Source organism: Lissotriton helveticus, chromosome 3_1 (genome assembly GCF_964261635.1).
Source record: "Lissotriton helveticus chromosome 3_1, aLisHel1.1, whole genome shotgun sequence".
Classification (NCBI taxonomy): Eukaryota; Metazoa; Chordata; class Amphibia; order Caudata; family Salamandridae; genus Lissotriton; species Lissotriton helveticus.
Window position 1 is genome coordinate 827,730,395 of NC_136061.1, and position 27,297 is coordinate 827,757,691.

Below are 27,297 nucleotides of genomic sequence, written 5' to 3' on the forward strand. Positions count from 1 at the left end.
TGGGATCTCAATGGTCACGTGCATGTCTAGAATATGGTATCCAGGGCATGTAAGACACAGTATCCACCCAGTGCTGCTACACTGGTTCTGCGACCCAGAGTGAGGCAAAAAGGCTCCCAGCCTGTCACTGCAGACTGGAAGAGCGGTGTGTGCACTGCTAGGTTGACGTTGCCATTAAAACCAATAGCAAAGCCACCATTCTCTTATCCTTGCAAAAAAGACTCCTCTAAGGAAAGCCTATGGTAGGTAGCAATATATTGAGAAGTAAGACATATATTTCCATATGTCTTAGCAGCAACACTTTGAAATTGTCATTGTCCTGGGAAAAGTTAGTAGCCGCCATTGGCTAACACAGGATTACCAGCTGGCACCCCAGCCTGGCTTACCTCTGAATGGGACTACCTTACAGCGTACTGCAAGGTATTAAATAATTGTGACAGTGAACCTGGCCTGATGCCCATGTCGAATTTACTGTCATAATTAATATTCCGCTGCTTTTTTAAAGTTGTCACTATATGCCCATCTAGTCCAGTGGCCTCACAAAGGCCTTAGCACAAAGACATCTTCTGCCCACTTGGGGAGATGTGTGAATGACTCCCAGATTTAGGAACAATGGCAGTTGCTACAGAGTGAGGTGTGACCGCCTTCCCTAGGAAGGCCACTCGTGGCGTTAGGCCAAAAGGTGAGCTTCAAAGGGAAAGCTGCATTTGAAGGGCAGCCACTGACAACACACCCAGACAAGGTGCCTTTTTTCCTGCAGACAAGTTGGAGACAATGATAGAGAGGGAAAACATATCCCCACGCCTGTTTCCCCTTTGCTGTGTATCCCTCTAGGATGGGCTATTAAGCTCCTAACAACAGAGGAAGGGTCCTAACATTTTGAGAGTGGCTAGAATAGTGCACATTGAAGGAAACAATTCAACAGAAGGGGGGGGGCTCAGTAGCCCATTGGCTATTGATGGCGTGCTACCCTCAGGGCACTTTCTTGGGATAAATATGGTACCCTTGGCCCCTGCTCACCAGATCACATTGGATTTGAAGAAAGGAATGAAGAGGGACTGCCCTGCTGCCCTTAAAACTGCACAGGTAGAGGCTGCTTCATCGGAAGGACTGCACCCGCCACACCTTGGCTAGTAAAGTATGGACTGTACCTGCAGCTCCGGACCCAGGAACAAGTTAATTCCCAGCTTCATGTCAAAGCAGTGACTCTAATAATCAGTCAGCTGATCCCCTGGAACCAGATCCAGGGACACAAGAGCTGAAGAAGCCCAAACTGCCAAGTTGATAGCCACCGCAGAAGTTTTGCCACTTCCTGTTCCCAGGAGTGTAAACTGACTGATCTCTGATCTCTGATTGCCAACAGTTGCACCCGTGTCCACTGGGCCCAGGAGTGTTGTTACAGTTTGGATTCACCAACCAAGAAGGACACCAGCCCCGACCAAAGGATTATGCCTCAACGATGTTGCATGTTGCATGCAGACTAGTAGCACACATCAGCAGGACAGCGACTGCAACATAGAGGAAGTTGAGAGACCTGACCCTGTGGTCAAAGCTACCCCATACCACTTGTGGACCAAGGACTCACCACAAAGGTACTCCTGATAACCTCACCTCAACCGAAGCATCCTTGAGCATCTTTTTCTCAGCATTAGGACCACTCCTTTATAATCAATAGCGAACGTCCTGTCATTTTTGCTGATGAATGCATATTTGCAGTCGCATTTAAAAGAATTTGTGTCTTAAAAAATCTGTACTTCCGGAATGCCCTAGTGGATTTTGATCATCAAGATCTCTGAAAATTCATACGAATATGCCCTATTTGTATAAATTGTTGCATCTCTTTGTAGTTTTGTGACTTTCTTAATTTGTTGATTGGTGTTGTTAAGTGCTTTAAACTAAGTCCCTTTGTCAGACCTTTATGCTAAAAGCCAAAGGGTTGGGCAAAGGTGATACAAATGTAAATAACTGGATCCAAGACAGTTTTTATAGTGCAGTCCACAATAAGGCCCCGCAGCCATATCATATAATACCCCCAAATCTTCATGCCAGTCAGGAGTCATGTGTCGCCTTGCAGTGAATGTTCTAGCTTTTCACCCTCAAGGTTAGGGGTTTGATTCTTGAAGTATCAGTTGCCATGTGCACTTTTAAATTCTGGATAACTTTTAAGTTATATAATGAATGATGAACAAGGCAATTCTGATTGGAAAATGACTTTTTATTTTCACTTTGTCCAAAAGTATCTTGTTTTAAGTATTTCATCTACCAAAGGCTAAAAGAAATGTATTATTTCTCTCCTCGTACCTCTCTCTCTATCTCTCTTTCTCTTTCACTGGCTCTCTTTTTTTTTCTTTCTGTCTTAGACAGAGAGAATGAACACTTTCCTAGCTATCATAACAGAAAGTTTCAATTCTATTAAGGACTCAGAGGCGAGGATTATGCTATTCTTTCTCCCCTTTATTCGAATAGCAGCCATAAGCCATTTCACCCTTAGGTCTCATAGCGCTTTGCCAACACATTGAACTAAAGGGGGGAGACAGAGATTAAAATAACCATGTTTTGAGATCTTTTCGAAATTATTTATGGTTCATTTCCTGGTGAAGTTGCATCAGCAATGAGTTTCATACCTCTGGGGCAGATTTGGAAAAAGACCTAACCCCATTTTTTACAGTGCAAACCTTGGGTATCTTCAAGTGGTGCTTGTAGGATGAGCGAAGGGAGCTCCCTGTCTGATATTTGACCAGTTTCTTTGCTAGATATACAGGCCCTTGATTGTTCAAGGTTTTATGAGTCAGGTTCCATAGTTAGAAAGAGACCCTCTTTTTTATTGGTAGCCAGTGGAGGGTCTTAAGGCTAGGAGCTGATGGAGATCGGGAAGGCTGATTCAGGACCAGTCTGGCCGCAGTGTTTTGCCTCACTTGCAATTTTGACTGGAGTCTTTCATTTATGGATGCAAACAGGGCATTGCCATAATCCAATTGGTTGATGATTAGACCCTGTCCTAGGGGCAGCCTAGTGCAGAAGGGAATCCATTTAAAGATTTTTCTCAAAGAGCGCATTAACCCATAACTATTATGGACCAGAGAGTTGATATGGTCCTTCATGGACAGTATGTTGTCCATGATAACTCCCAGGTTACGAACTGCTGTTTTTTTGGGTGAAGGGGCAAGGTCAGAGTGAGGGAGGGCACCAGTCCGTGGTCCATATGTGTTTTGCCGCTCCAAAGAGCATAATCTCTGTTTTGCTCACAATTAGAAGCAGGTGATTTGTTGACATCCATTAGTTTACTGATGACATGCATTGTATGAATCTGCACTGTCTGTCAGTTGGGTCTGGGTCGAGAGTAATCAGCAATTGCGTGTCGTCAGCGTAAGAGATTGTGCCAAAGTCACGGACTCTGATAATTTTGGCCAGAGGCGACATATAAAGGTTTAAAAGTGTGGGACTTAAAATGGATCCCTGGGGGACATCCTTATCAATGAGTTGGCTATTGGGACAGAAATCCCCTAATTGTAGTTTTGTGGTTCATTCCGATAGGTAGCTTTTAGCCATTTCAGAGCCGAGCCCCTGACACCAAACTCCCCTAGGCGTTCCAAAAGGATGCCATGAGAGATGGTGTCGAAGGCTGCCGACAAGTAAGCAAAATGAGAATAGCCGGCTGTCTGGCATCTAGGGAAAGCCTAAAGTTGTCAATAATCTGTACTAGGGCTGTCTCGGTACTATGATAAGACCCGAAGCCTGATTGGGATGAGTACAGTAGATTCTTTTTTTTCAGATAAGTTGATAATTGCTGGTTCACTGCCGCTTCCATTACTTTGCCAAACAGGGGTAGAAGAGAGATGGGCCTATAGTTGGCGAGTTGTTTGGGGTCAGCTGTTGTTTTTTTTAGAATCGGTCTAATAGTAGCTTTTTTCCAGTGTGCGGGCACAGTGGATTCTGAGAGTGAGAGTTTCAGGATATGAGTTAAGTTGGGGATGAGTGCTGAACCAATTTTGAGTAGGATCTGTGCGGATGCAGGGTCAGTTGGTGAACCAGATTTCATCCTATTGAGTAAAGTGGAGGTGTCTTCTTCTGTAAGTTTTCTAAGTTCTTTGTGTAAATAGGTATCTAGAGGGAGGGTTTTATTCTGACCATGTAGCATGTTGGTGACATGTGGAACGTATTTATGGATGATGTTGATTTTATTTACAACATCAGACACAACTGTGTCCCTTGCAGGAGTGCACTGTTCGAATTGGCCCAAGTGCCAGGGTGCTTCACCCACGTTTTTTAAAAACTAATAAACATCAGTACCAATGTTTCAACCTTCAATAAACCATCAGTGTCTTCAATCATTTCTGGATACACAGACACAGACCAAATTTATCTTCACTGAAGCGTTTTCGTTTTTTAGTTTACTCTTTCAAAATATTTTGTTTCTGATATTTCATTATATTGTTCACATTTCACAACAATTCACAATTCGTTTCATTGAGAACATAATGCAAACTGATATAATTTTCAGAGCTCATAATCCACATCATGTTCATGTAATACAATAAATGTATCAAAACTTGCGCCGACTCCCTCCCAATGCATTTCGATGCTGAAGCATCTTCGTCAGGGGAATTACTGTATAAAAAAGAATTTGTTGTAAATATAACAAAAACATGACTTTATCAACCCCATCGCAACATTTATGTACATGCTGTGCAAACATTCCACTAATCAATTTCATGCAATAGATCTTATCTAACAATATCCAAGCCTCCTAGCAACTCAAATGATATGATAAAACTACTGTGGTGTTCCCTATACATGCCATTCGATGTCCTGAACCGTGCAACCCATATTAGTCATCTCACAAAACGTGACTCGCAGGTGACCAACACCAAACCATAATGTGTCTGATAGAGAATAGCGTGCGATCAAAAAAAGAGAATGTACCTGAAATGCGTAATTTACACAGGCTCTTTCTAAACAAGAAAAGATTACAAAGAAACCATAAATCAAATGTCTCCGATCATGCGAGAGGTTCAAAGCAGTTACCAGTTCACATACACCCCCTGCTTACTTCCAAAAAGGCGTCGCACGCCACGTGAATTCGGTTTCTGCAACAGCTGCAGCTCCGTCTGCAGAATGAAACACAAACTTTACCTCACGAATTATCAACCGGCCTGTTTAAATAAAAACTAACCCCGTGCACTAGCCCTTACCTCGCTCCAATCTCCTTGGTCCTCTTCTGCTCGAGTTTCCAAAAGTTTGCCGAACATCGGCAATGCATGACGGGACGTATTTTAAACGTCCGTCATCAACATAGGACTGGTGCCCCTCCCAGCTGATAACGCCACGGTATTCTGCACATCATGCATAGATGTATATGATTATGCAGCGATATCTTGAACTACATCTAAGCGTGAAGCCACGCGAATATCTTAAATACGTGAATTATTTGTTTTGTGTTAAAATGGTCCTGTGTTAACGAATGCTATCATGCCACGTAATGTACATAGAAAGAGGACTATCGAACCTACCACCTGGCCCAAAACATGATAGTAATCCCTGATAACAATAAAAATAGTGACGTGCTACCATTTACGAGTAGACTGCTCAGCCACTGCTAATGTCCATACTCACTGATACCCCTGTGCAATGTCGCAGAAAAATAAAGATCCAAAGGAAAAAAACATAACCAAATAATCATCATTTTATCCAACAACATAGGTTGCGCTTTTCAAAAAATCAAATCCTGTATTGACAACTTATTTATCACCACAATTATATGTTCAGATGGTGTCGAAACACTGCTTATTATTCACTCATAAGTAACATGCAAATTCAATTTTATCATTCAGCCCCCCAGGTTTAACGGTGTGAAGGTATCTCATCCAGAAAGTTTCTCTTTGAGCAATTCTTGCATTAGGATCCACATGGGGTTCAACCAATACCTGCTCTAGTACAGTGTACCTAAGTTGAGGAATGGTGTGCTGCCTCTCTTTCCAATGCTGCGCTAGACTCGATTTCTCATTGCCAAGCCTAATGTTTGATTTATGTTCGGTTATCCTGATTTTAATCTTTCTTGTAGTGCGGCCCACATACACTAGGCCACACGGGCATTTAACTGCATATATCACTGAACTAGTGTTGCAGTCTGAAGTGTGTCTCAGTGTGATCTGTTTACCTGTGTGTGGATGGGTGAATGTGTCTCCCACTAGTACATTCCCACAATGACCACAGTTAAAACACTTCTGCATTCCTTTAGTTCTAGCCTTTATTGGCTTAGGTTTTTTGTTTTTCAATAACTCTTTAAGATTCTTAGATCTTGATAATGCAAAAATCGGGGTTTCAAAGAAGACTGTTTTAAAATCTTCTTCTTGCTCAATTAATTCCCATCTTCTCAGTATGCATCTTTTAATCTTAGGTGTGATAGTCGATTGTTTCAACACACAGACCTCTCTTTTGGATGTAGATTTCTGTACTTTTTCAAGTAGGGTTTCTCGTGTTTTCAATGCCACCGTCCTCTTTGCTTCTGTCAACACTTGCTCTGGGTAACCTCTGCAACTATATTGTTGCGACACATCTTCTATGTCTGCTGTTGCCTGTGCTTCATCACTACTGATCCTTTTAATTCTGATGAACTGTGAAAATGGCAGGTGGTTTTTTAAATTCTGCGAATGAAAACTGGAGTAGTGTAGTGCGTTGTTTCTATCGGTTGGTTTCTTGTATAGTTTCGTGTTCAGTTGATCACCCTGCTTTGATATTGTAATGTCCAAGAAATTGATGGTGTTCTGGTCTATGGTGTAGGTGAATTTGATTTTAGGGTGACATTCATTTAAGATCTCTATGGCTTTTTCTAACTGAGTTTTAGATCCTTGCCACACGACCAGAATGTCGTCTATATAACGTGCATACAATTTCAAATGTCCAGTCCAATCCGGATTTTCCAGTATATGCGAATGCTCAAACTTGGCCATGAAGATGTTCGCGTAGGTGGGCGCCCCCGTGAACCCCATGGACGTACCTGTCTTCTGTAGGTAGAACTGAGATTGCCATGAAAAATAGCCATGGTAGAGGCAAAATTGTAAAATCTCGAGTAAGAAAACACTTAGTGATTCCTCGTACTCGCTTCTCAACAGCATCCATTCCACCGCTTCTATACCTTCCCCGTGGGGGATGGACGTGTAAAGGGCTGTTACGTCAATGGTGGCCAACCATGTTTCACTTCCGCTTGACATTTGTAGACATGCCAACTTCTTTAAACAGTCTGTGGTGTCTTGAATATAAGAAACCCACTGTTGTACCAGTGGTTGCAAATAGTGATCAAGAAATTTTCCTATTGGCTCGTGTATCGAGCCACATCCTGCCACAATAGGACGAAAAGGTGGATCATTCGCATTCTTGTGCAGTTTTGGCAACATATAGATGTGAGGTCTTTTGGGATATTCGGTCACTAAGTATCTGTAGGTCTTTTCATTGATCCATCCCAAATCCTTTGCTTTCTTCAAAATATCAGTGAGTACTGTTTGAAACATCCCAGTGGGATCTGTGTCCAGAGCAATATATGTATCGGTGTCCTCCACATGTGCTGAAACTTTTCGATTATAGTAGGCAGTGTCCATCACCACCAAGGCACCTCCCTTGTCTGCTGCCTGAAATGTGAGATCCTGATTCTCGCCCAATGTTTTGAGTGTTGCCCATTCTTTCTTGGTCAAATTGGTACTTCTAGATTCCTTCTTATGTATATCTACCAGATCCTTTTTCACAAGTAATTCAAATAGATCCAAGGTTTTATGTGAGGTAGGAGGAATGAAAGTGCTTTTCGGTTTGAAGACTGTAGTTGTTGTTTCCTTTTCTGGCAGTTGTGGTAGATTATGAAAGAACCATCTGAGTCGAAGTTTCCTCGTGAACTTATACAGTGCTATTTCAGTCTCCAATGGATTAGTCTTGTACGTAGGCACAAAAGACATTCCTTTATTAAGAATGATCAATTGACTGTCACTGAGATCTGTGCTTGAAATGTTGACCACCAAGTCTCCTATCGGTTTTTCCCCCTTGGTTTGGGCTTCTTTTGTTCTTGTTGAGCCTTGTCCCCTTCTGATCCTTTTGTTCTGCTTGTTCTGTCCTCTTGAGGTGGATGGTCGCTTCTCTGGCCAGCCTCTAAAAAAGACTCTCTTTCGGTGCCACTAGTGGATGCTCCGTGTTCTGTCATTGAAGTGGGGCTCATCATTGGTGCTGGAGGTCTGTTGGGTCGAGTGTCCTGCTCAGTCACCACACTCTCCTCTGAATAGGCTTGTGTTTTTCTAAATGGACGTCTCTGGGCGTATACCTCTGCCCAGGTATACACCTCATCCAGTTTGTAGTCAATCGTATCCCTACGAAATTTCCTCAGTTTTCTCTCGTGAACCTCTTTCTCGTGTGCCTCTATGGTCTCATTGATGTCTTTCATTGCTTTATCCAACTCTTCCTTTGTCATACGTGAATCCAAATCGGTTTTCAAGTCTTGAATCTCAGTTGCCAATTCTTTCAAAATGTCCGCTAATTCCTCGATTATTAAAAGTATTAAGTCAAGCGAACACTTGTTAAGGATCGAATACCATTTCACCTTGAATGGTTTATTAAACTTAAAAAGCATCGGTTTCAATGCGATCCTCAATCCTCGTGGGATCCGTTTTACCCGGTGGTACTGGATCAGCGTCGAGGCATGTAGCCTCTGATTGACCTCCTTTCGGAGGGTGTATTGCAGTTGCTTAAGTGCTTTGCTAGTTGAGCCTGGAGCTGCTTGAAAAGCCCTTGCTTCCTTGATCAATGAATATATACTAGTAGCTTCATCATCTGTGTAACCTTTCACCTCAGCTTGGTTAGCTGTTAAATGTGATATTTCTTCGAAATTCATACTGATTAAATATTCTTGCTAGTGCTTTTATGGGTGCTGGTTACAAGTGGGGGTATAGAGTTATATACAAAAAATATTTGTGTAACCTGCACACCTTCCGTATTCTACAATGAGTTTCTAGCTTTTGGTCATCGGTGCAGACCCGCTACCTGACTAGCCCCTGTCAGGTTCCAATATAACTGCAACATCAGACACAACTGTGTCCCTTGCAGGAGTGCACTGTTCGAATTGGCCCAAGTGCCAGGGTGCTTCACCCACGTTTTTTAAAAACTAATAAACATCAGTACCAATGTTTCAACCTTCAATAAACCATCAGTGTCTTCAATCATTTCTGGATACACAGACACAGACCAAATTTATCTTCACTGAAGCGTTTTCGTTTTTTTGTTTACTCTTTCAAAATATTTTGTTTCTGATATTTCATTATATTGTTCACATTTCACAACAATTCACAATTCGTTTCATTGAGAACATAATGCAAACTGATATAATTTTCAGAGCTCATAATCCACATCATGTTCATGTAATACAATAAATGTATCAAAACTTGCGCTGACTCCCTCCCAATGCATTTCGATGCTGAAGCATCTTCGTCAGGGGAATTACTGTATAAAAAAGAATTTGTTGTAAATATAACAAAAACATGACTTTATCAACCCCATCGCAACATTTATGTACATGCTGTGCAAACATTCCACTAATCAATTTCATGCAATAGATCTTATCTAACAATATCCAAACCTCCTAGCAACTCAAATGATATGATAAAACTACTGTGGTGTTCCCTATACATGCCATTCGATGTCCTGAACCGTGCAACCCATATTAGTCATCTCACAAAACGTGACTCGCAGGTGACCAACACCAAACCATAATGTGTCTGATAGAGAATAGCGTGCGATCAAAAAAAGAGAATGTACCTGAAATGCGTAATTTACACAGGCTCTTTCTAAACAAGAAAAGATTACAAAGAAACCATAAATCAAATGTCTCCGATCATGCGAGAGGTTCAAAGCAGTTACCAGTTCACATACACCCCCTGCTTACTTCCAAAAAGGCGTCGCACGCCACGTGAATTCGGTTTCTGCAACAGCTGCAGCTCCGTCTGCAGAATGAAACACAAACTTTACCTCACGAATTATCAACCGGCCTGTTTAAATAAAAACTAACCCCGTGCACTAGCCCTTACCTCGCTCCAATCTCCTTGGTCCTCTTCTGCTCGAGTTTCCAAAAGTTTGCCGAAAATCGGCAATGCATGACGGGACGTATTTTAAACGTCCGTCATCAACATAGGACTGGTGCCCCTCCCAGCTGATAACGCCACGGTATTCTGCACATCATGCATAGATGTATATGATTATACAGCGATATCTTGAACTACATCTAAGCGTGAAGCCACGCGAATATCTTAAATACGTGAATTATTTGTTTTGTGTTAAAATGGTCCTGTGTTAACGAATGCTATCATGCCACGTAATGTACATAGAAAGAGGACTATCGAACCTACCACCTGGCCCAAAACATGATAGTAATCCCTGATAACAATAAAAATAGTGACGTGCTACCATTTACGAGTAGACTGCTCAGCCACTGCTAATGTCCATACTCACTGATACCCCTGTGCAATGTCGCAGAAAAATAAAGATCCAAAGGAAAAAAACATAACCAAATAATCATCGTTTTATCCAACAACATAGGTTGCGCTTTTCAAAAAATCAAATCCTGTATTGACAACTTATTTATCACCACAATTATATGTTCAGATGGTGTCGAAACACTGCTTATTATTCACTCATAAGTAACATGCAAATTCAATTTTATCATTCAGCCCCCCAGGTTTAACGGTGTGAAGGTATCTCATCCAGAAAGTTTCTCTTTGAGCAATTCTTGCATTAGGATCCACATGGGGTTCAACCAATACCTGCTCTAGTACAGTGTACCTAAGTTGAGGAATGGTGTGTTGCCTCTCTTTCCAATGCTGCGCTAGACTCGATTTCTCATTGCCAAGCCTAATGTTTGATTTATGTTCGGTTATCCTGATTTTAGTCTTTCTTGTAGTGCGGCCCACATACACTAGGCCACACGGGCATTTAACTGCATATATCACTGAACTAGTGTTGCAGTCTGAAGTGTGTCTCAGTGTGATCTGTTTACCTGTGTGTGGATGGGTGAATGTGTCTCCCACTAGTACATTCCCACAATGACCACAGTTAAAACACTTCTGCATTCCTTTAGTTCTAGCCTTTATTGGCTTAGGTTTTTTGTTTTTCAATAACTCTTTAAGATTCTTAGATCTTGATAATGCAAAAATCGGGGTTTCAAAGAAGACTGTTTTAAAATCTTCTTCTTGCTCAATTAATTCCCATCTTCTCAGTATGCATCTTTTAATCTTAGGTGTGATAGTCGATTGTTTCAACACACAGACCTCTCTTTTGGATGTAGATTTCTGTACTTTTTCAAGTAGGGTTTCTCGTGTTTTCAATGCCACCTTCCTCTTTGCTTCTGTCAACACTTGCTCTGGGTAACCTCTGCAACTATATTGTTGCGACAAATCTTCTATGTCTGCTGTTGCCTGTGCTTCATCACTACTGATCCTTTTAATTCTGATGAACTGTGAAAATGGCAGGTGGTTTTTTAAATTCTGCGAATGAAAACTGGAGTAGTGTAGTGCGTTGTTTCTATCGGTTGGTTTCTTGTATAGTTTCGTGTTCAGTTGATCACCCTGCTTTGATATTGTAATGTCCAAGAAATTGATGGTGTTCTGGTCTATGGTGTAGGTGAATTTGATTTTAGGGTGACATTCATTTAAGATCTCTATGGCTTTTTCTAACTGAGTTTTAGATCCTTGCCACACGACCAGAATGTCGTCTATATAACGTGCATACGATTTCAAATGTCCAGTCCAATCCGGATTTTCCAGTATATGCGAATGCTCAAACTTGGCCATGAAGATGTTCGCGTAGGTGGGCACCCCCGTGAACCCCATGGACGTACCTGAAGAAAGCAAAGGATTTGGGATGGATCAATGAAAAGACCTACAGATACTTAGTGACCGAATATCCCAAAAGACCTCACATCTATATGTTGCCAAAACTGCACAAGAATGCGAATGATCCACCTTTTCGTCCTATTGTGGCAGGATGTGGCTCGATACACGAGCCAATAGGAAAATTTCTTGATCACTATTTGCAACCACTGGTACAACAGTGGGTTTCTTATATTCAAGACACCACAGACTGTTTAAAGAAGTTGGCATGTCTACAAATGTCAAGCGAAAGTGAAACATGGTTGGCCACCATTGACGTAACAGCCCTTTACACGTCCATCCCCCACGGGGAAGGTATAGAAGCGGTGGAATGGATGCTGTTGAGAAGCGAGTACGAGGAATCACTAAGTGTTTTCTTACTCGAGATTTTACAATTTTGCCTCTACCATGGCTATTTTTCATGGCAATCTCAGTTCTACCTACAGAAGACAGGTACGTCCATGGGGTTCACGGGGGCGCCCACCTACGCGAACATCTTCAAGGCCAAGTTTGAGCATTCGCATATACTGGAAAATCCGGATTGGACTGGACATTTGAAATTGTATGCACGTTATATAGACGACATTCTGGTCGTGTGGCAAGGATCTAAAACTCAGTTAGAAAAAGCCATAGAGATCTTAAATGAATGTCACCCTAAAATCAAATTCACCTACACCATAGACCAGAACACCATCAATTTCTTGGACATTACAATATCAAAGCAGGGTGATCAACTGAACACGAAACTATACAAGAAACCAGCCGATAGAAACAACGCACTACACTACTCCAGTTTTCATTCGCAGAATTTAAAAAACCACCTGCCATTTTCACAGTTCATCAGAATTAAAAGGATCAGTAGTGATGAAGCACAGGCAACAGCAGACATAGAAGATTTGTCGCAACAATACAGTTGCAGAGGTTACCCAGAGCAAGTGTTGACAGAAGCAAAGAGGAAGGTGGCATTGAAAACACGAGAAACCCTACTTGAAAAAGTACAGAAATCTACATCCAAAAGAGAGGTCTGTGTGTTGAAACAGTCGACTATCACACCTAAGATTAAAAGATGCATACTGAGAAGATGGGAATTAATTGAGCAAGAAGAAGATTTTAAAACAGTCTTCTTTGAAACCCCGATTTTTGCATTATCAAGATCTAGGAATCTTAAAGAGTTATTGAAAAACAAAAAACCTAAGCCAATAAAGGCTAGAACTAAAGGAATGCAGAAGTGTTTTAACTGTGGTCATTGTGGGAATGTACTAGTGGGAGACACATTCACCCATCCACACACAGGTAAACAGATCACACTGAGACACACTTCAGACTGCAACACTAGTTCAGTGATATATGCAGTTAAATGCCCGTGTGGCCTAGTGTATGTGGGCCGCACTACAAGAAAGATTAAAATCAGGATAACCGAACATAAATCAAACATTAGGCTTGGCAATGAGAAATCGAGTCTAGCGCAGCATTGGAAAGAGAGGCAACACACCATTCCTCAACTTAGGTACACTGTACTAGAGCAGGTATTGATTGAACCCCATGTGGATCCTAATGCAAGAATTGCTCAAAGAGAAACTTTCTGGATGAGATACCTTCACACCGTTAAACCTGGGGGGCTGAATGATAAAATTGAATTTGCATGTTACTTATGAGTGAATAATAAGCAGTGTTTCGACACCATCTGAACATATAATTGTGGTGATAAATAAGTTGTCAATACAGGATTCGATTTTTTGAAAAGCGCAACCTATGTTGTTGGATAAAACGATGATTATTTGGTTATGTTTTTTTCCTTTGGATCTTTATTTTTCTGCGACATTGCACAGGGGTATCAGTGAGTATGGACATTAGCAGTGGCTGAGCAGTCTACTCGTAAATGGTAGCACGTCACTATTTTTATTGTTATCAGGGATTACTATCATGTTTTGGGCCAGGTGGTAGGTTCGATAGTCCTCTTTCTATGTACATTACGTGGCATGATAGCATTCGTTAACACAGGACCATTTTAACACAAAACAAATAATTCACGTATTTAAGATATTCGCGTGGCTTCACGCTTAGATGTAGTTCAAGATATCGCTGTATAATCATATACATCTATGCATGATGTGCAGAATACCGTGGCGTTATCAGCTGGGAGGGGCACCAGTCCTATGTTGATGACGGACGTTTAAAATACGTCCCGTCATGCATTGCCGATGTTCGGCAAACTTTTGGAAACTCGAGCAGAAGAGGACCAAGGAGATTGGAGCGAGGTAAGGGCTAGTGCACGGGGTTAGTTTTTATTTAAACAGGCCGGTTGATAATTCGTGAGGTAAAGTTTGTGTTTCATTCTGCAAACGGAGCTGCAGCTGTTGCAGAAACCGAATTCACGTGGCGTGCGACGCCTTTTTGGAAGTAAGCAGGGGGTGTATGTGAACTGGTAACTGCTTTGAACCTCTCGCATGATCGGAGACATTTGATTTATGGTTTCTTTGTAATCTTTTCTTGTTTAGAAAGAGCCTGTGTAAATTACGCATTTCAGGTACATTCTCTTTTTTTGATCGCACGCTATTCTCTATCAGACACATTATGGTTTGGTGTTGGTCACCTGCGAGTCACGTTTTGTGAGATGACTAATATGGGTTGCACGGTTCAGGACATCGAATGGCATGTATAGGGAACACCACAGTAGTTTTATCATATCATTTGAGTTGCTAGGAGGCTTGGATATTGTTAGATAAGATCTATTGCATGAAATTGATTAGTGGAATGTTTGCACAGCATGTACATAAATGTTGCGATGGGGTTGATAAAGTCATGTTTTTGTTATATTTACAACAAATTCTTTTTTATACAGTAATTCCCCTGACGAAGATGCTTCAGCATCGAAATGCATTGGGAGGGAGTCGGCGCAAGTTTTGATACATTTATTGTATTACATGAACATGATGTGGATTATGAGCTCTGAAAATTATATCAGTTTGCATTATGTTCTCAATGAAACGAATTGTGAATTGTTGTGAAATGTGAACAATATAATGAAATATCAGAAACAAAATATTTTGAAAGAGTAAACTAAAAAACGAAAACGCTTCAGTGAAGATAAATTTGGTCTGTGTCTGTGTATCCAGAAATGATTGAAGACACTGATGGTTTATTGAAGGTTGAAACATTGGTACTGATGTTTATTAGTTTTTAAAAAACGTGGGTGAAGCACCCTGGCACTTGGGCCAATTCGAACAGTGCACTCCTGCAAGGGACACAGTTGTGTCTGATGTTGCAGTTATATTGGAACCTGACAGGGGCTAGTCAGGTAGCGGGTCTGCACCGATGACCAAAAGCTAGAAACTCATTGTAGAATACGGAAGGTGTGCAGGTTACACAAATATTTTTTGATTTTATTTACAAAGCATGTTGAGAGTGAGTCTGCCCACTCCTGTGAGACAACTTTTCCCATGGCACATAGAGAATAAACAGAAGAAACAAAAGAGTGTCCATAGGTAGAGTGTCCCCATTCCTCTGCACCAATCACAGAGCTCCGGGGTGCTGGTAGTCCTATCCCCCTCTTTCGTCGCTCAAGGTCAGCCAGCCAGCGCATCATGAATCCTATTTGCTCGACTCACCTGTAAGTGACAGCAATGGCTAAGGATTAGGCCTGTAGGGGAAGAGGCCACAGAATATTCCCAATTAAGTCTTCACAGCCAAAGAACAATCAAAGCACTTTACTTACCGCAATACGCGGGTGGGCAGTACACAAGAAAACCTTGTACCCTGCGTGGGATAATCCTCGCCTCTGAGTCCTTAATATAATTGAAACTTTCTTTTTCGATAGCTAGGAAGTTTTTCATTCTATGTCAGGAACGGAGGTGAGCATTATGCTCATTTAAAGCTTGCTTACCACCAAATGAGCCATGCCAAAAACCGGCTTGAAATAAAACCGCTTAAAGGTGGAGTCTGAAGACCAATCTGCTACATTCAGAATGTATTCCAGACGAGTTCCCATGGTAAACGCTTTAGAGGTCATTGCCCCTCTGGTAGAGTGAGCGCCAAAGGCTCTCAAATCAGTCCCAGCCTCCTGCATCACCCACCTTACCCATCGGGCAATAGTGGGAGAAGAAACTGCCCTATGTAGTTTCTTGATTGCAATAAGTAACTGCTGTTCTCCCAGAGGACGAACCTCCTCGAACATTTCCTCGTAAGCTTTGAGGCAGGCTACAATGCACAACGTTGGAGGGTCCGGAAAGGCAGGGTAAGAGATGGACTTCGTCCTACACTTCGTCCGTCTCGTGACCATGAAAGTAACCCCCATGGGGGAGAACATTCTGTTGGAAATATCCAAAGCCCTAACATCCGAAACTCTACTGCAGGAAATGAGATAAAGGAGCATAGCCAACTTCGCCGACAACTCCTTTCTGGAGAGGAACCTGTTTGGCTGCCAAGACAAGAACAAGTTCACCACCTGATTAACATCCCAAAGCCGGGAATACCGAGGTTCAGGGGGAAGAGAGAGGTAGATACCTCAAAGGAGGCGGCAAACTAAGGGGTGCTAACCCACAGGAGAACCATCCACCACGGAATGACCCGCTGAGATGGCGGAACCGAAAGTATTAATGGTTCTATAGGCCAAACCTTCCTCCGCTAGGGCAGCTAAAAAATTCAGAATGGAAGTCAACATCTGCAGCCACGGGATTGAGACCCCGTCACACACACCAACTATACTACCATCTCCAGGTAGAACTGTAGCGTTTGACGGTTGGGACTCTGAGCCATCAGCAAATATTGTCCAGGTATACAATGAGGAGCATGCCGGACGCCCTGAGGTGCTCTACAATGGGGCGGAGCACCTTGGTGAAACACCAAGGGGCGGAGAAGAGACTGAACGGAAGCATGGTGAACTGGAAAACCGTGTCCCACCAGGAAAACTGCAGAAACCTCCGGTCCGGAGGGAATACAGGGATCGTCAGGTAGACGTCCTTGAGGTCAAGACACGCCATCCAGTCACTGGGTTGAAGAAGATCGCGAAGAAGATAGATGCCTTCCCTCTTGAAGTGGTGGTAAACCAGCTACTCGTTTAACATGCGCAAATTGATATCCGGCCGCTGACCCCGTCCGATTTGTCCACCAGAAAGAAGTTGCTGAAGAAACCTCTGGGATGAGGTAGGGTCTCTACAATCACCTCCTTGTCCAAGAGGGACTGGACCTCCTTGTCCACCAAAGTTGCGTCCACCAACGAAAAGGAGAGTGGACGAGGCGGGCCAGTTGTGAGGGTTTGCCGGGAAACTCTATTTGGAACCCTTGAACGGTTTACAGGACCCAGGCGTCCCCCGTGACGGAAGTCCAGGCCTGCAAAAAACGCGCCAGAAGGCCCCCCACTTTTAGAAGGGAAGAAGGGAGAACACTCACCAGAAGAACTGGAGGCTCCATCTCCTCTGCCGCCTCTGTTCTTGCCACAATGTCCTCTTGTCGGATAGAAATTGCAGAATCTGGCCTGATCCTGGTACTGCCCTTGATTGGAGCCTTGCCCTCTGTGGTGATTAGGGCGGCCGGACGTGCGGGCCCAACCTCGTTGGGCCCCTTGGAAAACCCGAGTCCGTAACACCTTTTGATGGAAGATTGTGCCTTGTTTAAGGCCGTAAAGGTGTTTACAAACCTCCAGAGCACCTTAATAAGAGGTTCTCCAAAGAGACCACCCTGGGCGATCGAGCCTGCCTCCGAATCTGCCAGATCCTCAAGTTTGGGATCTATCTTAATCGGTAGTGACGTGTGCCGCTCAGTTTAAATAGCGCAGTTAGCGTTCCCTAGGAAAACAGCGATCCGATGGGCCCAGGAAGAGAGGGTCTCCTGGGAGATCAGGGATCCTGATGACTTGGCCTCTTCCGCCATGTCCAGAATCTTGGTAATCGGGCCAAGAGCGTCTAAGAGCTTGTCTTGACAGGCCCGCCATGACCTGTCAATAGCCTTCTTATGGTCCTTGACAAATTTCTGCAGAAATGTCGCCAAGTGTGGATCAATGTCAGGGGTGGCCGCTACTTTCCCATCTAAAGAGGGCAAAGACAGTTACGAGCTGTGGTCTCTAACGGCCGGCGGATGCGGCTGGTGACATACTGGGCTACCTTTTCAGAAGGTGCCCAGTCCGAAGACCTAGGGTGTGGGACATAATCAGGGTCTAACATGTCTGCACACAATGCTGACTAGCTGTATCAGGCGTAGGCCGAGAAGGATGCCAGGGACACAAAGGACCAGCAGAATCCTCATCGTCCCCTTGAGCACCATTATCCGGCATAGTGGGTGTCACTAGAGGGGCATTACTCACCAGGAAGGCCTGTTTCAGGCGATTAAAGGCATCCATGTCCACTCCGGCGTCCCTGGGGCACTTTGGCGGCATCTGGAACTCAACCGAGGAGCAATTGACAGAAGGGGAAGTTGGAAGGGCCTGAGCGGCCCTGGCCAGCTCATCGCAGGCCTGTTCAATCCGCCAGGAAAGGCGGTCCTCCAGGGGTACCATAGCCTGCTCAACCGCATTATGGATAGATGCGTCTACTGCATCATAAAAATCCTCATTCCACAGGAGCGCTGAAAGTGGGTCCTCCTTCCACTGGTCATCCTGGTAGCCATCATCCTGGTAGCGAGTCATTTTAACCAAGTGAATGACATAGACTAGGTAAGTGGGCAAACAGCAATTAGACAGAGGGATCACCTCAATTTTTAGGGGGGGCTGGGTGTCAGCCTATACTCTATGCAGCAGAACTTCAATATGAGGGTAAAACCCTAGGACCCAACATCCCTGGTGTGTAAACTATAAAGGGCAGCCTGCCCAACAAAGGTCCCAGCAGGATATAACCTGCAATACTCACTCTGTCTAACAGAGGGTTAATCAGCCTACAAGATACTGACCCCCAGGCAAGCAAGACCACCAACTCTCTGCTTAATAGCAGGCACAGACCCGAGTAAAGACACTGCTGCAGCAGGTTGTGGGTGTTCAGGTGGCATGCACACAGAGAAACTGCCTAATGGCAGATTATTGACCGGTAGGGCATACGGGCAGGCACAGGAAGCTCACATATGGCAGCTCGGCTGAGATCGGAATGCGCGCAATCTCAGGAACGTGCACTGTGATGAGGGACGCACACGGTGCCCTCTGGCGGTGGAAGGACGCAGCGCGAGCCCGCACCTTGTCTACACGGCCATTTGGAAGAACCTAGAAGAGGAATGAAATTAACCAAATGAATCAAATGCCTGCAAACACAAGCCGCGAGAGGTGCTCAGAGCGCGTCGCAGGCTCCCAACCACCAAGGCAAGGAAAGCACCAGGAACGTGCCGACCTGAGGGGAAACGGTAATAAATCACCAGAGTCAGCACAGTACAACGCCACATTTTAACACAGTAATACAGTATAAATGGGAAAATGACCAAACAAGCATGAAACAGCACACAGCTGAACTAATTCACACAGCAAATCAATACATATGAGAGAAGGGAAAAAAATAGGACTCATCTCGCTGCAAGCAGTGAAGATAGAGGGGGAGTAGACAGTGCCAAAGGACTACCAGCACCTCAGAGCTCTGTGATTGGTGCAGAGGAATGGGGACACTCTACCTATGGACACTCTATTGTTTTGTCTGTTTATTCCCTATGTGCCATGGTAATAGTAGTTTGTTTATTTGACTTTGAATGGCTGCTATTCGAATAAAGTGGAGAAAGATATAGAATCATAATGCAATGCTTTCTCAAATCCAGGACTGTTATTAGCATATTTTGAAAATGAGCAGTGAAGGGTAGTGCGGTTAGAGTCCTATACTCCAATTCTGAATGTCAAGGGTTTGAATCTTGAGGCCTCAATGGTCTTGTGCAGATGCAAACTCTGGACAGCAAGTAAATATTTTGAGTTATATAATGAATGATGATATCATTATTTTTGATTGGCAAACACAGTCTTTTTTTCATGTCCAAACATATCTCATTTTAGGTATGTCATTCACCAAAGGCTAAAAAACTTTTTTTCTGTCTCTCTGTTGCCCTCCCTCTCTCTATCTTTTTATCTCTCTTTCAGTCTCTCTCTTCGTGTCTCTATTTCTCTCTGTCTTCCATCCCATTATGGGTTGGAAAACAGAGCGATTCACAATGCAATGGTTTCTCAAATTAAGAATTTCAAACTACCACCATATCGACTTTTTTGGTTAGAAAGTTATACATTTGTTTTGAATAACACCAATCAAGAGTCATGTGTTGCCTAGTAGTTAGGATCTTAGGGCCATATGTTTCAAAATGTTGTTTTGCGTTTCTCAAATCGTGATTTTCAGCAAGTCGCAATTTGAGAATCGCAAAAGGCTATGTATGTGGGATTTACTATTCATTTTGCGAATCCCACATGTTCCTTATTTGCGAATCGCAAATTGAGAAATTGCAAATAAGGAATACCTTCCCATTCATTCCCATGGGCTAGGAGGCCTATAGAAATGAATAGGAAGGCATTCTCAATTTGTGATTAGCAATTAGAGAATTGCAAATCGAGAATGCAATTTCAAGGGTGGCAGGGTGTCAAAAGGACACCCTTTTTCACCTATGAAATGTGAATGTGTGCACATGTGGCACACATACATGCCCTAAGGGCATGTTTGTTTGCCACAATAGTGCATTTTTAAGTGAAATCGCAATTTACCACCAACTTGAAGTTGGTGGTAATGTGCGATTCCTTTTGCGAATTTCAGTGTTTGCAATCGCAAATTGGCTTCATACATATGGCCCTTACACTCTACTTCTGAAGGTTAGGGGTGAGAGTCTTGGGGTCTCAATGGTCATGTGCAATTTTAAGTTCTGTTGCAGCTGCAAAAAGTAAAACTTTTAAGTTATGTAATGAATGGTGATGTTGTTCTTCTTAAATGGAAAATACATATATTTTTCACTGTGTCCAACAATATCTCTTTTAAGTATATCATCCACAAAAGGCTAAAAGGATTTCCAACTGACAGAATATGTACATGTTTTGTGAAGATGTTATATGTATGTTTTCAAAAACAATACTCAAGAGTCATGGGTGGCCTAGTGATTGTAGTGCCTTGTAAATAAAGGAATGCTGGAACGTTTTTGGTTCTCGCAGAACACTGTAGACCCATGTGTAAGCGTTGGAGGGATGAGTTGAAGACAGGCAGAGAATGTTGAGTTCTGATTTACGCACAGCAGAATAAAAATGTGTACAACTACTCTCAATATGTGGTGTGGTACTGGCAAGTACCTGAGGCTGGCAGGACACAACAGCTGCCAACGAGATAGGAGATATGAAGCCCGTACACTGAAACTGCTCTTCCTGAGAGTTTGCAAAGTTCCAGCAAACTGCTTGTGTGTGCTAAGGTGCCACAGTCGAAGTGCTGGCACTGGTGGAGTCTCAGTGCAGCGCTAGCCGGTGCAAAATGCGTGCAGATAAAGAAAGCGACATTGAAAGTCTACATCTTGTGGCCAGGAAGTAAATGAACCTGTCGTAAATAAAAGGTACTGCACCATTAAGCACATTAATGTCTTCCGCTAAACAGAGAAAGATTGTTAAAGGTGGCCGCAACAAGGTTATGAAAGAAGCGCATAGCTATAGTGCAATACAAATTAAACTGAAATTCATGTGCTATGAAGCAGAGATTAACCAGGTGTTTGTGAAGAAACATTGAAGCACAAAGTGACTCAATATCATAACTTTAGATGTTTTCGTGAACTAGTGGCATACAAGGTTATATCAGGTACAGTGGAGCGACCCCAGAAGGTGTGTCACAGATTTTGCGTTTGACAGCTGCACTGCCCACCACCAAAGCTGTCACATAGGGGACCAGAAACTCCCTAGGCTGCCCTCAAGCAATGAGCTCCAATGGAGAGCCAGGGTGGGATTCAAACCCCAATAGTCATTAAAGCTGACACATCACAATGTGTTAGAGAGGCTCTCCCTGAGCGAGTGCCACAAGATGTGCTTCAGAGACCACTACTGGCAGCCAACATGTATTCTGCTACAGCATTGTTAAAACCACCATCTGCATTTGATACTGCCAAGAAACACAACATTGGCAATAGATGGACTCCATGAATAGCGACTTTTGAAGATTTCATAGATGCAATAGCTGAAAAAGATGATAAAATGATTATAAAGTAACTTTAGAGTGCGTCGGTAATGAGCATGAAGAGTACGTCATAGTATAAGTGTGAGGGACACAATGTGATTTTTCCACGGTAGAAAAAAACGTGCTACAGATGTGGACTGTCATTTCCACGCAAAGGCAAATGTACTGCAGTTGGACAAATATGCATCAGCTGTGGTAAAGCAGGCAATTTCATTACAACTTGAAGGCGAAGAGAATAGTAAGTACGTCACAGCGTGAAGACAAACTAGCCGACCGAATGCTACCTCAGCAATGTTTGCCGCGCTTCCACAAGGCCACACGGTCACACTAACTGAGACAAATCGACACCAAACGAAGTCGATCTTCATCTAAATCATCGACCAGGAGTTCCTCTGTACCAGTCTCTAGTGAAAGCGACAATGACAATTACGCAATGTCGATGTTTACATCAGAAAAGCATGCACATGTGGGACTAGTAATATGTGAGGAATGTTTCAAAGTGAAGAAAAATCGACATGAAAGAATCACAAACATTCAAATATTGTCTGAAGATCACTCTAAAGATAAATGGGTGTTCAATATCATTCATGATTGACAGTGGTGCTTTGATAAATATTATGCCTGAGGAGAAGAATGATAAGTTAAATCCATTTCCCCAATTTACAAAGTCAAATACTAAAGTATACACATGAGCTGCCTCAATACCCTTAAAAAGTCAAGTTTCATTTGTAGCTACAATGGAACATAAGAAAACTGTGGTAAAAGCACCTATACTTGTGATTCAAGTAACAGCCTCAAGGCCCCGTCTGCTGAGTTTCAACTCTTTTGCTGATATGGGACTATATCAGTAAACTATAACATGAATGCCCATCATAAATTTGGAAGTCAATTTTCTTCATTATTTCACGGGTTAGGGAAACTCAAAACAATGAAAGCAAAGTTAAGGATGTTTGTGCTGTTGCACAAAGACACATATGAATTGTGTTCCATTTGTAAGAGATGGTTAAAAAGGAACTTAATGTATTACTTAAACATGACATAATTGATCTCTCCACTAGTTCAACGCCATATATTTCTCCCATTGTATTAGTGCCTGAAACACAGTGAAGGAGCGGTACAGATATGTGTCAGGCTAAAAAGGTGATTGAGTAAGAGAGACATTCAGTTCAGCACATTGCTGTTATAGTAACTCATCTGAATGGTGCAAAGTTCTTCTCTCAATTGAACATAAATGAAGGATATCACCAATTGGAGCTTGAAAAAAAATCCAAGTACAATTCAAACATTTCGACGCATATATTGGTCTGTATCGATACTTGCAGATTGAGATTTGGTGTATCCCCTGCTGCAGAACAGTTCCAAGATGTCATTAGACGTGTCATATTGTAATGTAGTTCCTGTATTCCCAATAGGCTCCGCGCATTGGAATAATATATCCTATAGATTAGACGTAGGACTGAGGTCGACTAGGTCTCTATCGAATATACTAGACTTAATTGTGTGTGCCAGCTGGCTCAGAGGTCACTAGAAACTTTCTCGAATTCACAAGAAGGGATTAGTCTCTGATACCCGCATAAACATGACAACTTTGTTTCCCCAAGATAAAACGTATCTTCAGAGTCGTGGAAACAATAGATAGATATTTCACTCAGTCAATCGTGCATGCTTTGTTTCACTAGAGGTGCAGAGAAAGTAGAAAGACGGGCATTTTCAATAAAAGGACTTATTGAACAATCTTCTTTCTCAAGCATAAGAAAGGACCTGCTACAATAGTAAAACTATTTGTAAAATATAATGTGTACAGTATAAATAGTAGAATGAAATAATACTGTAAGAGCATTGTATGGTTCCTAAACCATATATAAATACATACATAAATAACAGAGGCTAAAAGTACTCAACTGGTGCTTCTAAAATACGCCTACCCCGGTGTACCTAACCTAAGCTTAGTACGAGGGAAGAAGTACGTGAGGTGTAGCATAAATGTAGTATTCTTTTGCCAAGAATCTGCTCAAGATTTCCCTAAGGGTCTAATCAGCTCCGTATCTTAGTTTAGAATGGAGAAGGTCAGTCTCTGGACTTGATTTCCCAACAACCCACAAGGGTAGCTTGGAAACACTGGAGCTGGATTTCTCGGCAGGAGAAAAGACAGCGTCTCTCTCAGTGCGTCTGCTGGAGGGTCGGCTTCCTACGGCACTTGCAGTAGCAGGGCGCCTCATGCAAGTATATAGTCGAACTGCACCAAACCACCATGTGTGGGCATACTTACACCTTGAAGGTGCCGACTTTGACATACAGTTGGACATAATAACATCATCAAAGAGTCTCAGTTCTTTGAAAACTCCATGAGTTCTTGGACAAATCAATATTGAAGCAAGGGGAAGTCCCCGGCTGCTGAAGCTGAGTTTTCCAAGAAATTGTTGTGGATTTTCGGAACTAGTGGAAGTAGCCTTGCCGTATTAGGGCTGCATGAGCTATGCCTAAATATGGTTATGATTTCTATGCCTATATAAAGATATGGTGATTTATACCTATAAGGGCATGAATCGGGAAACTTACAATAGGGTCCTAAAATGATACATAACAATATAACCTGTAGCAAATGCATTTACCTATAGCAATGACATTAGTTCTCGGAGCACCACAGCAAAGAGAATGAGAGAGCTCTTATACAAGTGTGTCAGTTGCTGAATGAAGCAGGTTTAACTCTAAATGCTGATAAATGTGAATTCTACAAGAAAAGCGTCAAATTCTTTGCCCATGTATTTCCCAATCGGTGTATGAAACCTGTTCCAGCTAAAGTGTAAGTGTTCTCTACTGCCAGTTCCACACAAGACATTTCTATGTTACGATCATTTCTTGGAATGACCAATTAGTGTTCTAGATACATACGTTACTTTGATATGGTCAGTGCATAGTACGAGAACTGACAAAAACAATGTATCTTTTTATTGGTCACATGAATGTGAGAAGAGCTTCCAAAAAATCAAACAAGCTATTGAGAATGCAACAGAAATGGCTTACTTTGATCCCAAACTTCAAACAGAGATTGTAGTTGACACTAGCCCTGTTGGGTTAGGTGCAGTCCTGGCACAGCACAGCAGACAACTGAATGCCCACAGATATATCATGGCATATGCCAGGAAAGCATGTCACAAACAGAACGTGCATACTGGCAACCTGAGAATGAAAGTTTGGCAGTGGTCTGGGCCTGTGAATATTTCTATGTGTTCTTGTACAAAAAGACTTTCACAGTAGTGACTGATCATCAGGCACTGTTGACGATCCCAAATGCCTCCTCAAAATGGATGTTGGGGTTTCAGGTTTCAAGAATACAATTATACAATTCTCTATCATCCAGGGAAAGATCAGAATCCTGCTGATTATTTTTCAAGAGTGCCAGTGTCCTGGTACTCCATCTCAGACAATGGAGGCCTATCACAATTTTATTGTGAAATCAAGCACACCAGATGCCATGTCTCTAGAACAAATTGTCACTGCCACGAGCCAACATAGTGACATGTAAAAGTTAGAAGACATCATTGCTCATCAATCATGGAACTAGCACTTTAGACCTCTTGTAATGAATTCTCAAATCAAAGATTTCAAACTATCAATGTATCAAAATGTTTTCTTTGAATATTATATATAACATTTTAAGAAGCCACAGTCAGGAGCCATGTGTGTTCTAGTTGTTATGGTCCTAGATTATCCGTATGAAGGATAAGTGCCCTATACTTGAAAATTCAATGTTCATGTGCATTTTCAAATTCTGGGCAGCTACAAAGGGCAGCTACAAAAATTAAAACATATACTGAAGATAAGCAAAAGCAGTGTGGGCCCATTGCACAAGTGTATTGTACTAAATATCATCAGTGATCCCACACTCAACTATTCATGGCCCCTTGACTATAAGCCATAACCATTTAATTCACAACACAACACAATAGAAAAGGCGCGTCCACTATATTGGGTTGTTTCCAGCCCAAATTCTGGCAATCCAATGTTAACAAATATAACAATGATGAACAAGAAGTCAGATTCAATTGTCAGGAGTCTTAAGAATGCGTCCAGAATCCAACTTTTATTGATTTTTCAATACATAACATTTTCCAGTCTGCCCAGCCAACACGTTTGGTCCTCTATGATCTTCATGAAGGTTGTGCTTTCCAAACTGGTGTGACTAGTATGGCAGTTGCTTCATGGGTAAGAAATTCATTTTCGGATGGTGCAGTACCCACTAAATCATCTTCCCCCTTTGTGTCAGGTCTCGAGTTTTGTGGAAAACTTCCTCAAAAACTAAAATGTTTAACTTCTATATTGAATTTTGATCTGGTACTTTTTGATCGGCAAATACACTTTTCTTTTCACTTTGTACAACAATTTCTCATTTTATATATATCACTCACCAAAGGAAAAAAAATGTTCTCTCTCTCCTTCTCTCGCCCTCTCTCTTCACATCACTGTATCTCTCTTGAGTGGTAAGTATATTTCTCTTTCCACTTTGTCCAGAAATATCTAATTTTAAGTATATCATTCACCAACTGATAGAAAAAACTATTGTTCTCTCTCTCCCCCGCTCTCTCTCTCTTTCTTGCTCTCTCTCACCCTCTCTCTTCCATCCACTTTTGCGATGGAAAAGAGTGCAAGAGATCATCTATGCAATGGTTTCTCAATTCAATGATTTTTGAACTTTTGAAGTAGAAAAATGTTTGGATCAAGTATAGGAGAAGTATAAAACGTCACCTTGACATAAAATTCGGTGCCTTTTATATAGGATATCTGTACACTGACAAGGATATCTGTACACTGAACGATAAGTGATGCAGTATAAAACAGAAAGCGTCGATATGAAGAAAAACTATTTTTGCAACTTTGGAGAAATGTACTTTTAAGTGTTCCATTACACTGATTCCATGAAGTTTACAATATAATTGACATCTATTCTAACATGACTACTTGCCAAACTGACTGCAGACTTCATTACGTCCAAGGCAACTGGCAAAATGTGCAAAGGAGGGAGTGATAGCCAAAGCAAGCAATCTGTTGCGTTTATTTAACTATAGCTACTTAGAGTTTAGGGCACTGAACTGGTTTGAAAAAAATGGGGTGGTCAATGAACAATGACCAGGACAAACCCCAAGGAAATGTATGCTCTAGAAGAGGATTCTCGGTGTACTGCATGAAAGGTAAAGAAATACAAATACCCAGTTAAACAAGCCGGGTTAAAGGGGTCTCTTCGTGCTCATCCTCCGGCACGCTGTGAGCCCTTGCCTTGGCCCCCGAGCCTCCTCTCCTCAGCCAGGGTGAGCCCCGGGTCC